At 36.9% G+C, this 20689-nt stretch overlaps 1 pseudogene; it reads right to left on the reverse strand.

Moving 5' to 3' along the window:
- Positions 1 to 14941: 14941 nt before the first annotated feature.
- Positions 14942 to 16062, reverse strand: LOC107526878 (alcohol dehydrogenase class-3 pseudogene; annotated as a pseudogene).
- Positions 16063 to 20689: the final 4627 nt, after the last annotated feature.

Raw genomic sequence — 20689 nt, forward strand, 5'->3', positions numbered from 1 at the left:
TTGTAGCAAGCAAACAGAACAGAGAGAGATCAACTTTTAACTCTGAAGCAGGTAGGACCAGCACCTGTGCTCCTGAGTCATTCAGACATGTGGCAGGGTGTCGCACCTGCAGGCCCCACAACAGATGGTAGGAAGCCTGGCGTCCCACATTGCCAGCTTGGGACGGCAGATTTGAATTTCTCCGTTAAAGAAGTGAATACCTGCTGCTTTTCAGACATTAAAAGCTTCACTGTTCCTTTGCAATAGCATATTTTCAGCTGCAAATCAGGAAGTGAACTTTAAAAGTCTTGATCTATAGTTGGAAAGGCTTGTCTGAACCAGGGAGAGCAGAGGTGATTTCATAGCATTGCGTCTTGTTGAAGAGCTTATGGAGTGAGTGCCAGAAAGCGTATTTCAGCAGAAGTGAAGCCAGCATGGGACCTGTTTTCCAAATGATATAATGTGCTTTCCAGGTGATAAAACAACCCTTGAACCAAAGCAGTCAAAGGAAAGGAAACAATGAAACCTCTGAGTTAAGGTGTGAGCCCTGGGAGAGCAAAGCAGCCCGGGTATGAGTGCTTCTTTAAAAGGGCTGCTGTTAAATTTCTATGGTGTGTGAAACATGAAGCCAGAATAAAGTGGAACCAGGCTTCCTATTAAATCAAGGACAGGGAAGGTAAAGCTTTATTAGAGAAGTCTGATGTACTTACTCTTACATGTGCCAAGAACTCTCCAAACATAGTATTTTATCTTGTAAAATCATCACCATCACGCCACAATACCGTGCAGAAAGTCATTGTAACTGCTATAAAAAGACTTTTACTACCAGGTCTGTGTGTTTTTTCTTTTTAAATTTGTTTAATTTATGATCAAATGATAACGACAATCGCTGTCAGGTTAACTACATGCAATATACACCCAAGTTAACAGTGAGACGATTTATTTTGCTCATACAACTGGGGCTCAGATTTATCTGTTGCTCAAGGAATAGAGAGACTGTAAGAAGGAGAGGAAAATTTTATTTGACACGTACTTTGTTTTTTGTATTGTCTGCAATTTAGTTCTCTGTCATAGGCTTGCAAGAGACCTCTAGACATTAGTCATTATTTCTAATTGAGTCAGGACAGAGTTTTACTGCAGGGAATTATAAAGCGTCTGTCAACAATTTCCCGGAAAGTAGATCTACGGGTCTGCCTTGGAAGCCTATTACAGTGCCAGTGGCCCTAATCCCACAGCAGCCTATCAAAAATCTTATCCACTCACCCATATTTCCAGGAATGTTTCATCAATAGTAATTGCCACGATCCTGAGCAACCTAAATCCCATCGGCTAACATTTAAACTCATCTCCAGATGGCTGGCAGCTAAACAGCATCCTTGGTATAATCATCCCTTATATATTTAAGACTTTTATTTGTCTTTGGCAAGGATATCATATAATGTAATGCACAATTCTGGACGCGAAGATGACACAGATTGTCTAACAGCAATAAAACTTGCACTAGAGCTCGCCTTTAATGATGGTGGATGAGCTCTCGCCTCTTCATAACCTCTCGCTCCATCTATGTTGTGACCAACGGCATAAAGTTTAGAGGCAGCTGGTTGGGGCTGAAGTACAGTCTTTCTCTTTGGAAGTGACTGTATCTCTATTAGCGTGGCGGCCATTCAAGCTACCAAGTTAAACAGACATATAGCTTTAGGAGCAGAGTCTCATCATTTTTATACTTTTAGCAGATGTTATTAACCATTGAAATAGGCACTTAAGCAGCAAAATGTGGCATAAAGAGATCTAAACCAATGGCTTGAAGCTCTTTAGTGTCTGTTCCTGACTAATTATGTGACAGTGTCATCTGTGGCACATCAGAGAGAACTAAGCTGCCTAAGAAGGGGGTACTTACCTAAACAGGGCCACACTGAGCACCAGAACTTCGGCTCTAATAATCAGGATGTTTTCGCCCAATGCATCCACATGCCTATATATTTTCATATTTGTAGGCTTTTGTTTTGTTTTGTTTTGTTTTCTTACTTAGAGGTTTGTAAGGGTGGTTAAAGTGTGTTTTGATGGTGACTGAACCTGGGAATTAAAACATATACACATGAAAAACATTATAAAGAATAAAGGACCCACTGAGGGATTATGTCAATCTTGTTTTCATCACATAAAAAACAAAACTGTTGACAACCCTTTTTGTGAACTCTGCATTTTTCTTATAAATGAACATAAAATGATTCTCTTCAGAGATTCTCACATTGCCTTGCCCAAAACTAACATGGTTAGGAGAGACATTTATTATTTCGCAACTCTCTTTGCTCATGGCAGAAAGTTTGTACGCGTTACCCCATACAGAGTCTTTGCTTCAGAATTCTTATTAGTTGATTTCTATAGGGAGACTTTGCCTTCTTCTAACATACTCTTGTAGGTTAATGCCAATGGGTAAATTCTGTGGTGACTCATTGTCTCTCTTTTTTAAACTGAGCTTGATTTTATAACACCCAATATCTGCTTACTAAATTTAAATTAGTACTTAAGAGCCAATCATGATAGTACTAGAGAATGACCATGGTATCAATTGGGTGTTCTCAGTTTCAGGTAGTTCTGTCTTTCATTTTATCTGAGCTGCTATTTTAATAGCTCATAATTTTTTAAAGGGTGATAGGTGTCATAAGCATCAGGCATGCTATATCAGTCAGGGGTACAGTATCGCTATGTAACAAAACACTGCAAAATTCAGTGGCTTAAAAAGCAATCATGTAATCTCACCCTCACAGGTCAATTGGAAAAGCTCTGCTTCAGGCTGCAGGTCTGCAGGTTGCTTGGGGGAACTCTGGTCCATGGGAGGTTTTGGGAGAAGGTGGGAGAGGGCCCAAGATGAAGGGTTACTGGAATATATTTTCCTGGCAATAGCAAAAGTATAAGAGGGCAAGCCAGTGTTTGCAAGAAAGTGTAAAGCTCTGTATCACATCTGGTGATGTGAGTCAAAGGAAATCACATGGCCAAGCTTAAAGTCAAAACGTGGGAAGATGAACTTGAATGTGCATTTGTGAGACAACTACAGGGGAGTGCAAAATGGTGGGCAGTAACTCAACCTGTTACGCAAATTTACTAAGAAGTCAAGGAGGTTATATATTGTACTGTTTCCTCTACTCGGATCCATTATTCACCCTCCCCTGAGATTCCTTGAGCTCCAAGATGCTGAAATTTAAGGACTACCAATATTCATGGGGTTTATCGGCCAACCAGCTCCAGGATGGAACTGGCCAAGATGAGATTCTAGCAGAAGACTGGACCCACAAGAAATGAAACTTGGGACATATTTTCTCTGCTTTAATATCATGTCTCTGTCAATAGCATCGCTCCTTCTCTGCTCTGGTTCCCTTCAAGGGCATGTTTGGCATTGTTTCAGTTGCTTCTGGGGACGGCAGCAGCTGCCTGTTGCTGTTAGTCTCTGGGTAACTCATAATTCTTTGTTTCTTTTCTTAACTAACAACCCACGTAGATTTAAATCATTCTTCTTCAAAGTCTGTTCATTTTAGTCATCTGAAGTGAAACCTGTTTCCTGCTAGGGCTCTGACTGGTACACAGAGATAATTGATTCCAATATATACATAGCACAGATATGTTTGTATTAATCACAAATTCCTTCTCAAAATGATGTGGCGATTTTTCCTAATGATAAAGAATCAGGCATGGTCAAGTTTTTTATGGTGCTACGTACTGACCCTTTTTATGGTCTTTGGGTACAACATAGGTTTTAGCTATTTGACTAAAACTCTGAGATTCCTTATCACTTGCTCAGTATAATATGTGACATATTTTAAGTGTAAAAAAGTTCTCTACTTTGCTTACATTTCATTCTGAGCATTTATTCTGAATTCCTTTTCCTAATTTCTCATTTTTTGGGGGAAGACTATCTTCTTTTATTTCATTTTTTTCCTGAAGGCTACTTTTGGTTACATGCTCTTTGCTTTGTAAATTCAAGTCTTTCTTTTAACAAAAGAAATTATATGTATCTCAACATTTTAACTGCAAATGGGACAACTCCAATTTGTAACAAGAACAATGGCATTACAGAGTTGTCTCTTAGTATCTTTTCTGTCTTGGTAGAGACTTTAATCATCCAGTAACACATATAGCCTACTGCCCTGTACCCACATACCCACACCACAGTGAACATTTCATCTTTCAAGGATCCTATCATGCTTTTTTTTTCTTTTTTCAAATTAAATCCTACTATGAGGAATCCCTTGGGTCTCTTGTGTTGCCAGGTTTCTGTTTGAAAGAGAAGTTTTCTGAAAGCACACTTAAAACAATCTTCTTCTAGAAAAAAAAAAATCTGATTTCCCCTTTCAAGCATTCATCTTTGCTATTTTCAAAATTAGGTGTAGATTGAAGAGGTGGGTCCACCAAGGATGAGTGTAATCCTGGGTATGTTGAGAAAATCATGATAAAGAAGGAAAATCAAATTTTGATAGTTAAGTCAAGGCACATATATGGGAGGGAAGGAGATAAAAAAGTTTCTAAAGCAGGGAAGTCAGAATTATTCAACAGAGCACTCCAAGCTCAGGACAAAAATGCACCCTACTTAAAATATGTCTGTGATCAGAAGCCAGGGGCATAGAGCTAAAATGGATTTGTGTAACTTCCAGATGATATATAGTAAATTAACCCCAGGAATGAGTTCCAAGTCTTGGAGATAAAACAACCCTATTTCTTTAATAATCAAGATCATATATATATATATATATATATATATATATATATATACACACATATATTATCATTAAACATGTTTTGGAAAGTAAGGAGAACTTACAAAGAAGGTTGTTGGTTTAAACTGTATCACAGAGGATCTTTATTTTTACTGAACAGTTAAAAATGAGTGGAAAAGAGTGAAGCATATTGATGCTAATGGAGTGCAATTTTGAGTGCTATACCCCACACACAATCTATTCTGTATACAATTTAGATCCCAATTTGTACTCTCGATATTGTTTTCTTTAAAATAGCTACAGCAAGTGTTGTGATGAGGTCAATATCATTGGTATCAAAAAGTGTCAGACAAGTTCTTCCTGATTATTAAAGAAAGTTTCCCAGGAGTTCCAAGTCCACAGTTACTGAAGAAGAAATACTTCCTGATCTTTTAGTTGGTGGCAGCAGAAATTTATTTTCAGATATGTGTTTTAAGATTGGTATTGAGAGACATGCTGTTTCCAGTCTGGCTTGATAGGATCCACTGAAGCGCAGCCTATTATCCATTTCCATTGAACAATAAAATGTCCCCAGTTATTCTGAATTGGGAAAACTTACAGTTGTTTCCATATGGTTGTTATATCTTTGTTCATCCAAGCACAACTTCAGATTCTTTTATATTCAATTCAATCTCAAAGGCTATAGTCTAAATTTTATTTTGTCAATTTATGAAGTTCAATCTCCTGATTCTATTATTTAAAATCTTTTTTATTCTCAAAGTACTTGGCTTCAGAATTCTTTCTTTCTTTATATTTTTTGTTTTTACACATAAACTATGTTTGCCATACTGAGGATTTTTTTCTCCTTCAGAGAATTTGGTGTGTGAACAACCCTGTAAAAATAAGGTGCTTTATCTCTCCTGCTGTTTTTATTGACTTTTTTAGAAAACATTGTTCTTTGAATCTCAGGTTAATTTCAAAGTTTGTAAGGTTTTTCTATTTAAAACAAAAAGCTATTTGTTTTAAATAGAAAAAATCTAGGTGTTAATTTTTTTGAGTTTGGAAATTTGAACAATTTTCTGCTTCTGAGTATTTCCTGACATCAGGATTAGTACTTCTGCTTAGGGAAAAGAACTTCACCCAAAAATTTCCCCCACAATCTATTGATAGAAGTTCATGAACTTTGCTTTGCATGTTTTATTAGCATGACATGGAAGACTAAATATTCAGTTAAGCAGTTTGTCCTCAGGATGCATACACGAGTTTTATGGAGCCTAAAGTCTAGAATCAACTCATCAAGTCAGGCCATTATATTAAATCAATTTAATTTTTGAAGGCACCCAGTTATGCTTTAAGAAATAAATCACTGAATTCTGAATTTGGTGCTTGAAGAAATCCTTTCTTGTTTGAGAGGTGGAGCTCAAAGCAAGTTTTTTCTTTCTCACTTTTACAGAAAATCTATTTAATGCTACCTTTTATCTTCAGGTCAAAGTTTAAAAAATAGGAGGAAGGGGTTTCCATAGTCAAGGAGAAAGTTAAGTATCATGGTGTCTAAGTACTCCAGACACAATAGAGCCTGTGCTAACAGTGGAGGAGAAGAGATGAGTGGGATCGTTTAAAAAGCTTGTGGGTTGGGGGGGAGAAAGTTTAATATTCTCTTTGTTCAGTAAGGGCACAGATAATATTTCCATTGCCTTAGGCTATCCTGCGTGACTGTCATAAGGGCCTATCTGTTTGTGAGTTTAGTTCTCGGAGTGTTCATGAATTCAGGTGTTGGGCTGTTTGGGCACAAAATAACCCATTAATCACACTTTTACATTTCAAATGTAAACCTTACTTACATCATCTAGCTTTAAGTTTAAAGTCTACAGGTTTTAACTAATTTAGAGTATTTTGACTGGTAGTCAGAGAAAGCCCTGTTGCAGATGGGATTTGCTGGAATGATAAGGGAGGTAGCTTCAAGCCCTAGTGGTTCTCAGAAGCTCCGAAGTAATTCTACTTAGGCCCTTGAAGCAAGAAGAGCGATAGGTAAAGCGCTGAGTGTGAAGCTTGTGCTCTACTTCTGGTCCCCATTAGAGTTGGAAGAAGAGTAGGTTCCAACAAGCCTCCTTAAAAAGGAATGGGAGAACAACTTGGATTATTTTTTAAACTACATATGGCTCACTTCTCAGGAGATGTTTGTGCACTATCCTTTAAAGGCACACCTCCATTTATGGCAGTTGTATTAGATTCCTATTGCTGCTGTAACAAATCACAACAAATTTAGTAGTTTAAAACAATACAAATTTATTATTATACAGTCCTGAAAGCCAGAAGTCCAAATTCAGTCTCACGGGACTAAAGTCAAGGTGTTGGCAGATCTGGTTCCTCTGGAGGCTCCAGGAGAGAACCAGCCCTTGCCCTTTCCGGCTTGTATAAGCCACCACTTTCCTTGGTACATGGCTCCCATCCAGCGATGCCATCACTCCGATGCCTCTATTCGTATAATGACTTTCACATCCCACCAGGCAGAATAGGATTAGTATCCCTTCAAAACCCCAACATAACTCTCTTTACATATGTCGCTCTTTGTAAGTACTTACTACATTGTATGGTAACTATATATTACAGGTCTTCTAAAATAAACTCCTCAGCATCAGAAACTATGTTTTATTTCTTTCTGAAGCATCAGTGCCTAGCAAAATATCTAAGATATAATACGTGCTTACCTAATAAATGTTTAGTTTTGATCTTTAAAAACTAAAATTGTGTGTATCTGCTAGAAAAAAATGAATTGCTCCCTGTGAAGGAAAGATAAAGACCATGAAGCCTCAGTTCACATTTTGTAGGGAGAAAGGCCTCCTCTGTTTTTAGTTATATGGATTTTGATGCTCCAAGATGAATAAAATTGCCTTCTCATTATCCAACTGGTAAAAATAAATGAATTCTAAAAATAAGCATCTAACTGCTTATCTACCTTTGTCTCACTTATAATTTAGTCCAGTAATCAAGAACAATAGCAATTTAAAAATATTTCTCTTTCATTCTTAACTCGTAAACCAAATATATTTGATCACACATAAAGTTAGTTCACATTTATTCACCAGTGAAATACAATTTGATATGTATTTAGAGATTCATATGTTAATCTTGAGGTGGTTTTATCCTAGCATCTTTCTAAACAATAAAAAAAGAAGTAATAAAGAAATATCATCATATACATGAACACTATTGAGGATTTGTCATAAAATTGTAACTTTTAAGGATATTTTAAAGAATGAAATTTGTGTTCAGGGTAAATACTGGGATCTCTGGAGAATTAAAGCAACATACATTACAGGTTTTAGCAGTCATTTTGGAACTATCTCCACAACTATCTCTTAAATTATAGCTGAATTAGAGCATTGTCCTTTAGTTTGAAAAATGCCTCATTGGATCATTCATGCAAGAAAAACTAAGTAGCAAGTTGCATTTACCTTGACATGTATGAGAATTCTCAGCTCAAATTTATGAAATGTGGGAGTTAGTTTTAAAAAAAAAAAAAAAAAAAAAAAAGCTTTGTCAAACTCTGCTGCAATTTGATGAAGTTAAGAAAATGTAGAAATTATCTCTGTCTCTTTGATCTTTTTTACCTACTCATCTCAAATATCATAGCTGTCAAAGTAGGGTAATCTTGTCATTTCTTTTGGAATTTGTTCAATTTGTAACTTAACAGAAAATCCTGACATAACATAATTTAGTTTTATTTCTAAAGTGGGAACAATTTTATCTAATCACAATTAATCCAAAGTTTGTCTCAGAATTAAAATGAAAGATTGATTGCTAATTGGTAGCAGAAAACATTGAGACTGTTTTTGTTTTTCTGAGTTAATCTTTATGTGGGACAGCAATATGGAGCAGTCAGGAAGAATATAATTTTAAAAATACTTAAAACTTATACTACTTTCTTGGACAATTAAAAATCTCTTTATACTGTGCTTTTTTTTTTCCACCTGAAAATAAAAAGCAAAAGTATAACCTCATAAATCTTTTCCCCACCCAAACAAACCCACAAGCCCACAAGTATCACTAATGTTGACTTTTACATACTTTTCCTTTTAAACAGGATATAATTGTCTTCCATTAAGCAAATCTTCATTAATCACCTACTGTCTTTAGCCTTGTGCTTTATTTCAGAATTTACAAAAAAGAAAATTTTTAGTTTACAGAACATATTATTCTGATTTTGACAATGACACAAAATATGGTTCATAGGTGAATGTAAAAAATTCTCCTCATGGGAACATAGTTGTCCACATATAATTATCTGAAAAAAATGTAAATATTAAAATCAGTTTAATTGGCTAAATATATATACAGGAGATAAGTAGTTATTTATTTTTCAAAGAATATATAACATGGAAAAAAATGACCAAAAATTTAAAACATTTGAGAACAGAGAAACATTACAATCAGCATTAAAAGTGGAAGAAATTATTTCTACACCTTCAATCCACAGAGGCCCAACAAATCTCAAGCAGCAGAGGCATTCCAGGGTACAGCACATTTCAGGTAAAGTGGTCTGCCATCGCCTCATTGTATGAAACTGTGATAGCAATTCAGAGTAGAAACAAGGGCCTGACAAGAAATAAAATAGCAAAGAGCTTATAACTTGAAAGAAAGGCCCACAAAGTTTGCATCATTACTTGAGTAAGTAACCAGTGGGCCATAGAGTAATTCATAACAAGTAATTTGAAGTCCCTACAACTTATCAATCACTATATTAATTAGGAGACTTGTAGCAGTGACCCAAAACCTGTGTAGTCACTTTCTCATTCAGTTTAGTGCTCAGATAAGCTAGATATTGGGTACAAAAAAGAGAGAGAGAGAGAGATTATAATTCAAATAAATGTGGTTCTTTAAGAGCATATAGTAAAGCAACATGACTGGAACTGTTGTGGCCGCGTTGGCTTCCATTTGGCTGAGATTTGAAGAATGATTCAGATCGAACAGGGTGAGAGTGGGTTGCAGTGAGGGAGGAAGAACAGGTGCATTTATTCTGTGAATAAATGGACAACGTGAGTGCTAAAAGGGAAAGCGGACCAGAGTGTGCACAGTGGTATAAGATAGCGCAGTGGCTTCAGCAGGCAGAGCCTCCTAAATCAGGTTGAGGAGAAAGAGTTGTTTGTGCCTTAAGAGCAACTGGAGTCATTGGTGTGTTTTAAGCAGAAGTATGAAACACAGTCACTCAGGCTCTGATGGGAGAGCTCAGAGTGGATTCAGGCCACAGCACTAAGCTAATTCAGTACTGTAGAAAAGAACAGAGTGTAAAGGCGACAATGGGAACAAGGAGAAGCCTATCTATTCAAGCATACCTAAGAGCTCAAAACCGATAGGGCTTAGAGAGAAGCAGGACAAGGGAGGTGAGGGAAAGAAGTCTATAAATCGCTGGATAAATGGATCTTGACATTAATTGATATAGGAGACAATGGAAGAAAGGGACTGTGAATTCAATTCAGTGTTGGATATTTTTTTCATTTGAGGTACATTTGAGACATCCGGATGGAGATTTTAAGTAGGCAGATCAAAACAAACTCGCACATATTATCAAATCAAGTAGCGCAGAAGAGCTTTTGGTGAAAAGCAAGAGTCTTCAATTCTCTTCTTTCTTTCCCTTGAGTAACCCTTTCTAACCATTTCTGAGTATTTTTATATTATTAATTCTGATGGTTAACCTATATCTTCATAAAATGAGCTTATATTTCTTGATTTATCAACTTCAGTTATTATTTACAACTGATATAAAAGAGAACACTCTCCTCACCTCAATGCTGATAATTATATTTTTGTTTCCCCAAATTCTTACTAAAGACTTATTAGCAATTAAAGATGACAAATTTTTTATTTATTTTGACTATTTTTATATATACCTATGCTCAAATTTGTAATCTGTTATAATTAATTCTATGTATGTGTCTAGTTTTCCTAGGTTACTTGTCTTACCAGCTTCTACAGTTCCCATATGAAAAGAACTATTTCAGGTGTAATAAAAATGTACCATCTGAGTAGATGGGCTACAAATGCATTTTCAGTTTTCATTGATATGAATTTTGGGATATACTCATATCTAGATAAATATATAAATAATATTCACAATCAAAAAAGATATATATATCTGTAATATTTATCTACAAAAGGTATGGCCCTGCTATAAAGCTAAATAATACAAAATCCCACTAACAAAAACAAGTATGTAAATTTGAAAGTGATGAGAAAAAAATAACATTTTGGTATGAATTGTCAAATGCATTCATTCCTTCATTCATCCATTCTACAAATTTATATGAACCAGAGGCTATTCTGGATGCTAAAATTATGGTTTTAACAAACTCTTCAAACAGTAAGCAAACATATGTATTGCCTTTCCCATAATTCTGTTTCTTATATTTTTAAGTATCAGTATCTTTGTATATAATAGTCTCTTAAGACATTAAGTTTTCCCCTTATAAATTATAATTTAATATAATTATAATTGTATTAACTATTATAATTAATAGTTATAATTAATTACTATTAATCATAAACTATATATTAATATAATTAATGACAACACACAATGATAAAAGAAAACATACAGTCTCCCTTATTATAAAGTAGGATCAGAGAATTATAATCAACCCTTAGTATATAGCTTTATGTGTTCTAACTGGTTAATGGTATTTATATTTCATTTGGTCTATAGTAATAATACCTATACTGAAGGTTTTGCTCTATACTTTATACGTATTGTCTCATATGAGAGAATAGGTATACCATATGGCATTATGTAATAATCCCTAAATCTTAGTTGTTTAAACCAACAAAGATTTACTTCTTGCTCTTTTTTTTGTTTTAATATATCTTTATTGATTTTGGAGAGAGGAAGGAAGAGGGGGAGGGAGAGATAGAAACATCAATGATGAGAGAGTCATTGATCGAGCCCACAATCTGGGCATGTGCCCTGACCGGGAATCGAACCCCGATCTCCTGGATCCTAGGCTGATGCCCAGCCGGGCTACTTCTTGCTCTTTCTATATGTACACTTGTGTTTGGTTAGGGGGCTCTGTTCACCTTATCCTGGCACTTAAATCCAGGCTGATGGAAGAAATACTGTTGGAACACTGAGTGTGGCAATTTACACACAGGCTCCTAAGGCTGTCAAATGGAAGTGCCACACAGCACTTCTATTTATTGACCAAAGCAAGACTCAAGTCCCAACTCAGTTCAAGGGAAATGGAAAGTGCAATTCTCTAGCACGTGCCATGGAAGAGAATTAGAATTACCTGGGTGTCAGTTTTACTAAAAATTCTCAATTGGATTTTTGTGATGCACATTTTGTAGGTTCAAAAATACAATATTTGAGAAGTTTGGTACCATTTCCAGGGTTACATAATATTCATGAAGTAATGAACTATGTTATAAAAGTTTATCTTAACAAAATGTAGCTACTTTATAGTAACATTAAATGCATAAAACTCAGCTATTAAGGGAAAGTATTATGAAATCATTATTAGTTTAACATGTAAATGTTCTGTTGTCTGAATATTAATAGGATTTTTTTTTTTTTGTAATTACTACTACACATTTTAGCCTTGGAATAAAATTACTTGCCATTCTACCATCATGTCCACAAGATCATAATCATTAAACTAATTTGGGCTCCTTTGAGCAATGTATAAAAATGTCCATTGAAATAAGCTTACATTTTAATGTATTTTGGCTAGAATTATAAAATATTATAGTTTGTTTCTTAATTATAGTAGATATGTATATAAACACATACATCTAAATATGTTTACATGTTGTATCTATTAGTGTGTATCTATTTGAGTTGGCTGAGATAAAATCCATTTGAATGCAAAGGGAAATGTAAAATTGTTGAAGTCCCTTTTAGCATATGATTCTATGAAAACATTTACCATTCAATTATTTTTAGCATTTTAAAATAGCAATGAAAATGGATAAATATATTTTGATTAAATTGGACAACATTCAATATATAATACCTAACTGTTAAATAAAGGTAACAAGAATCATCATTAATAATCATGCAACTGTCTTTCTGTTCTGGTGATTTATCTGCTCTTTCCTCCACCAAATAGTGCTGTTTTCCATTCTGTTAGAAGACAAACTTGCTATAAATAAAATAGATACATAGGTCTAATGTTCAAGTAATCAGAAGTAACAACATAAATAATAATATGGACATGTCACAACAAGAAGTTTTTCTTAAAATGCTTTAGCATCTAAGAGAATATAAACTGAATCTGAAACTATCACGTAGCCCCCAAGTGCCTGGCATTACCTGTTTCTCAGGTAACTCACAAACAAAAGCTAAACTTTTGCAATGATTGTCACCGATGACTCTGCTTAGAGGCATCAGTCAATGACATGGCAACCTTTGGTCATTGCTCACTGACACAAATTTTGAATACATAGTATATTAGAAAAAGATACTTGAGGATAATTAGTCAACTGCTGAGCCATAAAATCCCATCTAGCTAATTTATAAATACAGAGTATGGTTTTGACTCATTGGTAAATTATTTTATTCAATCCTTCTATTAATCAGTTTTAGCATTTTGGCAACAATTTATATAATTCATCAAATAATATTAATCTTTATTTTTTGGGTGCATGCACTTATTAGTTTTAAGATACAACAAGAAAAAAATAAAACTAAACCAGACAGAATTTTTTTTTTTTTAATTTTCAGTCAATTGGGATGCTCTAGTGTATATTCTTCCAAGATAAGCCTGTGTTTATTTCTTTCATTATTATGTGGAATTCCAATAAAAATAAAGTTAAATGCACTAGAGTAATATTAAAAAATCTATTCACTATAAAAGCCATCAGTCTTTTCATTTCTAGTGATGTTCTCTACAACCTACTAATAGTAAATTGATTCAACATTAAATTGAATTTCAGGTCCTAAAATACTTCAGCATCCAGTAAAATAGATAAGGGTGTTTTATTAACTTCAGTACCAGGGTGGTCTCAAGGAAAATTAAATATTAGACATTTACTTATTTATATATATATAAATTGTAGAGGTGATTTTATATATATATATATATATATATATATATATATATATATATATATATATATATTCCACATGGCAGTGATGTTGGGACTGCAAATGTGAAAAGAGTAGTACAAACTGTACACTTTCTTATTTTTTATAAGCCAAAGTAAGAACTTTTCTATCTTGATTTGTGAATTTGGCTCAACCTTGGTTAATTATGAATTTTATGATGCATCATTATAACTCAAAATTCTAACAAGGAAATGCTTTAATTTGATTGGATTTTTGAACTTTACTGTCTTAATCACTCAACCATTACAGGTGAACTAAGTCAGAGATGCTATATGGCTCCAGCAACAAAAGCACCTGGGAAATGTTGGACTCTCTGTTTAACCTCTTGTGACTGTTTAACTCTGTAGCCTCAGGTCTGGCTGACTACTCTGAAAGCTGGAATGCCCACCCAAAGGTAAACATCAGGCCCCAGGAAGGAGGTTGATGAATGAATAGAGTGTGGATAGCTGCCTGATGTTATCTGTTAACTTAGAAATGCATTGCTCTTTCTCATGGTCTACTTGACTACCCACCATGTGGTTTTACTATGAAGCCCCTATAAAAAAGAGACCCTGCCCTGGGAGGGTGTGGATCCCTTCCCAGTCGGCCACCACTGGCAGCAAGCAGCTGCACCTTTGTCCATGCATGTGTTTATCCTATTAAAACTCATGAATTTGGATAAGGCTATGTGTCAGTTCTTTGGAATTGATCCTGAATTTAGTCTTTTGGGGCTTCCTCCAACAACCATATTTCTCAAATATTTAATCATTTAATATAAGTTGTACACCAAGCTTATAGTTTTGAGACTATCATGTGGGAAAAGCTCAATGTTTGAAGCTGATCTGTAAGTAAAAAGTATAAATATAATATGTAGAACAAAATTTTAATTTAATGAAATTCCTTTGTTTTGATTTGTGTTTCTTACTTTGTACCACCCTATTTTTTTTACGTATGCAAAAATTACTCTTATTATGTTAAAAAATTCCTTAATGAGCCAGCAATTATTCATGTGGAGAGTCCAGAGAAGAGATTAATGACTATTAGCCTTATCCCTGATTGGAGATACAGAAAACATTGTTCCCTAGAATAGGTTCCTGAACAGACATCTAAGAGGCTGTGAGCTTGGAAGAGCTCCTCCCTGCCTGTCTGGCTGCTCCAATCAGATCACATGACTCAGTTATATTGTCTTCTTTTGAATTTAAAACTTTACAACAGTTCGGATGTTCTTCCCTGCATGCAGCAGTTCAAAGGCCTTGTTAATTTCCTCAAAAGACAGATTGTGAGTCCTAAATTCATCAGTTTTTGTCTTTTTGGACATATATTCAGACATCAACTTTGGGATACTTTCTACACTCTTCCATCCTCCAAAGGCGATGCCTTTCCACGTGCAGCCTGTTACCAGCTGGAAGGGCCCAGTGGCGATTTCTTCACCTGCAGCAGCTACTCCAACCACCACGCTGACGCCCCAGCCTTTGTGGCAGGCCTCCAGCGCAGCTCTCATGACCTTCACGTTACCAATACACTCAGAGGAATAGTTGACTCCTCCATCAGTCACCTCAACAAGCACTTCTTGGATGGGTTTACTGAAGTCCTGAGGGTTGATACATTCAGAGGCTACAAACTCCTTGGGCCTTGGGAATTTATCTTTATTGATATCCACACCAATGATCCGAAACTCACCAGACACCTTACAGCCCATGATAACCACCAATCCAACTCCTCCTAAGCCAAAGATGGCACAAATAGAGCCAGGCTCCACCTTGACAGTGTTCACAACAGCACCATAACCAGTTGAAATGCCACAACCCAGGGGGCAGACTTTATCCAAAGCTGTTAAGGGATCAATTTTAGCAACAGAGATGTCAGCCACAACTGTGTATTCAGAGAAGGTGCTGGTTCCATGTAATATAAAACTCTTTCCTTTGCAAGTAAATCTGCTGGTACCATCTGGCATTAATCCTTTCCCTTAAGTGACTCTTATCTTCTGGCAAAGGTTTGTTTTAGGATTAGGCAAAATTTGCATTCTCCACACTGAGAGATGTAAAGTGGGATGACAGTCTCACCTGCTTTTAGCCTAGTAACTGCTTCACTAACACTTTCCACAATTCTGGAATCTTCGTGTCCCAAGATCACTGGAAAACTTCCTTCAGGATCCGCTCCACTCAGGGTATAAGCATCAGTGTGGCACACTGCAGTAGCAATAATCTTAATTCGAACTTCATGAGCCTTTGGGGCTGCCACCTCTACCTCTTCTATGGAGAGAGGCTTTCCAGCCTCCCAGGCAACCGCAGCCTTACACCTGATGACCTGGTTCACCATGCCCCCTGGTTCGGGTCAGCGCAGGGCGGGTGTCCGGGGTGTGCAGCGCAGTCAGTCCTCTACCACCCATTCTTAATTTGCCATTCTTCTAAGTTCAGACTTTCAATTTCATGATGAGTAAAGCTTCATGAATCAAAGTGGGAGAAATAATTAGATGACCAATGTGAACATTCAAGGTCAATTCATTCAGTACATTCAGCATATATTTGCCATGTAGTATGTGTTAGGTGGTGTTCTAAGGGTTAGTGGACCAAAAGTAAACAATACAATCTAACATTCTCCTGGATCTTATATTATAGTAAAAGCAAAACATGAGAATGCACTGGCTGGTTTGACTCAGTGGTTAGAGGCGTTGGCCCTCGGACTGAAGGGTCCTGGGTTCAAGTCCAGCCAAGGGGCATGTAGGGGAGGCAACCAGTCTATGTGTCTCTCTCACATCGATATTTCTCTCTCTCTCCCCCCCTCCACTCTCTGAAAAGCAATGGAAAAAATATCCTCAGGTGAGGAGTAAAACAAAAAAAACAAAACAAAACAAACATGAGTAAAGCTGGTGTGGCTCAGTGGTTGAACATAGGCCCATATGAACCAGGAGATCGTGGTTCAATTCCTGGTCAGGTGTTTGCGGGGGTTGTGGGCTCCATCCCACAAGGGACGTGCAGGGAGCGTATGATCAATAACTCATCACTGATGTTTCTATCTTGCTCTCCCTCTCCCTTCCTCTTTCTGAAACCAATTAAAAAAACAAAACAAAACAAGAAAAATAAAGAAAAAACATATTTTAAAAAAAACACCCGAAGGAGGTGAGGGGATGAGACACACTGCTATCTTGGTGAAGAGCATTCTAGTCAAAGGGAACTGCAAATGCAAAAATTTTAAGACAGGAATATACTTGATATTCATGATGAAAAGTGAAGACATTTCAGTATAATTGAGTGAGCAAGAGGTGAGCAGCAGCATATGATGTCAGAGAGGTCACTGGTTAGGCAAGAGGGAGGAGAAACCATGTAGGGTGGAGCTGTTGTTTTTTACATTTTCAAGTTCTTTGACATTTCTCCATGTAGAGGTGGGTTCTAGATCTTCTCCCCTTGAATATAGAGAGACATAATTCTTTTAGTTGATGAAGTAAGGTGGAAATTGTATGTTAGTTCCAAGGGTAAGTCATAAATGGACATGGAGCTTTCCTCTGGTTCTCTTGAAATACTCATTTTCTGGATTTCTACTTCATGGATTCTAGCCATCTTGATATGAAAAGATGAGATTATATAGAGAGGCCACAAAAAGAGGTTCTGGTTGACAATTTCCGCTAAGCTTAGCTTTCAGTCATTTCAGCCCAGGTGCCAGATGTGTGAGTAGAGAAATATCCAGATGATTCTAGCTCCCAACTATTCAATTCACCTCAAGCCACTCATGTCTTCCCAGATGAGGTCCCACATGTCACAGAGCACAGATACACTCTATCTTCTGTGTCATGTTTAAATTACTGATTTACAGATACTTTGAACATAGAATATGACTTTTTTTTTTTTTTTAATATATCTTTATTGATTTCAGAGAGAGGAAAGGAGAGGGACAGGGAGAGATAGAAACATCAATGATGAGAGAGTCATTGATCAGGCCCACAACCGGGCAGGGAGTCGAACCCTGATTGCCTGGATCCTAGGTCTACGCTCAACCGCTGAGCTACGCACGGCAGGGCAGAATATGACTTTTTTTACATCACTAGGTTTGGTGGAGGTTTGAATGCAGCAGTAGATAATGGAGTAGAATTTAGTATTCTAAATGGGATGCTGCTATAAGAAAAACCTGAAATATCTTGTTTTGCTGTAGGGATAAAGTGGCAAATAGAAGCTAAAATGGCCTTGAGAAGATACTATGTGGATGTCTGACAGGCCTTGAGGAAGCAAAGAGTACAGATGTTAAAGAACAACTAAGAACTGATTTTGAACATTAAAAAGATCAGGTGACTGAATTATATATTACAAAACCCACTAATCTAGGTCCCATTGTTTTGAAAGGAGGTGTCTGTGTGGATATAGTAATTCATCGTGGCAATCAGAGGATTTGGTGGAGATGTACCCCTCAGAGGTGGCAGCAGAGCTGGGTGGCCAGAGCTGGGGAAGTCAGGTGAGCATGTCCTAAGGCAGCATCGCCAGACAGCTGTCCTGCTAGCTAGGAGGCAGGCGGACGGGCCTAAGTGGTTCTCACTTTGGTCTCTAACTACATGCAGTAACTTTTTGAAGGCTCCTGAGTCTTGTACTACAGGTAACTTTGGTCGAGATAGGCCTAGGAGGTGTGCAGGCCCCCATAGGCACAGGAGAATAGGCCTTGGGCCATACCCCATGGATTGCTGGGAATTAGGTTAGTATGGGGCTGTGGGAATGGGTGGAGTAGAGGGTTTTTGTGGGTTCACCAGGGATAGCAAACTGTTCTTCTCCTCTCCATGGGCAGTAAAATAAAAGGATGAAGTTTTTGACAATGGAATAAAATATTAGAAATAATTGTCGAGTGACAGACTCCATATATCTAAGACAATTTTTAAGGCATTAAATTGTCCATTGATCTCTCTTCAAAGATAATGACATGAGAAATAAAGGGAAAATAATATTATGGCAAGCTGGCTGTAATGAAATGTCAAACACTGATATACCAGACAGTGAATGATCTCATACTACTTACACACTGTTAATGGGGCCTGAGAAGGGAGAAGTAATTCAACAAACTGTTCTCACTTCAAAGAAACTTGAAACTTAAGCAATCAGTTTCCCTTAGGTTAGGCTAAGTAAACTGCAATTTCTTTTTCTGATTCCTGGAAACTAAAAGATGCTTTTGTTTAATCTCAATCTTCAGAGTTTAATAGTGTTGGATTGTTTTCCCTTCTGTCATGCACTAACCCAGGATAGAACGTTACTTCTCAGTGGTCAAGGACAGATGAAAAATGAACACAACTGTACAGAAAATGGCAGTCCAGTGCTTCTTCCATACTTGTCAACTATGCATCGCCTTTCAGCTATGCTTGCTTCTGCAGAAACTTCCCTCAAATAAGGCCTCTCATTCTTCATTCTCCATTACACACAACAACTTCCAGGCTTGTTTGTAATGCTATTAACAAGTATTTTTATAGAGCCTTTTCTGTATGCCAGCTGAGTGGTAACTGAACCCTAATAATCCTCTTAAGTGGATAATATTATTTTCTCTATATTATAGATGAGGAGTGTGAGCACAGAGACCTTAAACAGTCTTCCCAAATATTTACAGGCAGAAAATCTGTCTCTAGCACACGATCGAGTTCACTGCTAACTGTGCTGGGGTACACAGCACAGTATACTCTACACGGTAGCTTTCACACAAGATTCATCATAACTGAATGAAGTGTGGCAACTTATATGCCACTGAGGATTCATTCAAAACATTCCATAAGAATAAAGATCTAAAACCTAAGTCCAGTGTTACCTCTCTAATCAAAACCATGAGAACCTATAAGTGAATCATACTGATCATGGTAAAGAAACTTTAAGAAAATGGAAAGAGTATATGATATTTGCATTATATCTGTTCCATGTTAAAATTCGTTCTCTTTTATGTAACTTTAAAAGAACATTCCCTGGAGAAAGGGGGTGAATTTCACGTATAGTTTGGAAATACATTTCAAGAATGCAAGAAAAGAAATAAAAGGCAGAAGAACATATTCAGTGGTTCCCACACTATGCCACTCCTTGTAGCTGGGTTCCTTGCATGTGAGGCCAGGGCTGCAACAAGGGGGCTGCAGGCACTGTAAGAAGGCTGAGGCTACAGGCTGAGAAGGACTCTGATCTTGCCTACCCATTCAGCCAGCATAGTTCTTTCAATCATTATACATTTTCAGGGAATGTGGCCCTGTCACCAAGCCAGCAAGAGCTGTGTGCAGGAAGGTATGAGTGCATCAGCTACTCTGAAAGCAGAATAGCTATTGGGCCCAGGATAGCAATTTATAAAAGGACAGAACATCCTTTAATCAGAAAAAATACTCTCACCACAAGACTCCAATAAAAGACTCTGAGATGGAATTAATAGATAATCACCAGGTTACAATCTGACAAGAGATCTGGGACTCTGGAACGGGTCCCTGCTCTTAATTGGCACCCCTCTAGGGAAAAGATCCCAGGAACCATCATCTCTCATTCTGAAAAGGAATAAAGGTGGTTAAATGATCTCTGGTTTCACCCTTCACTGAAAAACTTAATTCTTAGCGTCTGACAATTTTTCAGGGTCCAAATCTACAATTAAGTTATCTTTCAGAAACTATTTTTAGATATATAATTGTAGTTCTGGTGACAGGGAAACAAAGAAAAGGAAAGAGGAAAAAAGGAAGGGGAGGGGAGGGGAGGGGAGGGGAGGGGAGGGGAGGGGAGGGGAGGGGAGGGGAGGGGAGGGGAGGGGAGGGGAGGGAAGGGAAGGGAAGGATACTTCCTCTTTCTTATCAGCAGTGAGGTCAAATTATCAATGAAATGATTTTATTATACTCACTGCTAGCCTTACACTGCTTTTTTCAGTTCACTTGGCTGGAAAATGCTCAAATAAGGTCTTTTCCAGAGTCATATAAAGGATAACCTGAAGCATAATGTTAAACTGATTAGTCATATTTTAAGAT

Source organism: Miniopterus natalensis, chromosome 2, assembly GCF_054644295.1.
Source record: "Miniopterus natalensis isolate mMinNat1 chromosome 2, mMinNat1.hap1, whole genome shotgun sequence".
In the NCBI taxonomy this organism is placed as follows: Eukaryota; Metazoa; Chordata; class Mammalia; order Chiroptera; family Miniopteridae; genus Miniopterus; species Miniopterus natalensis.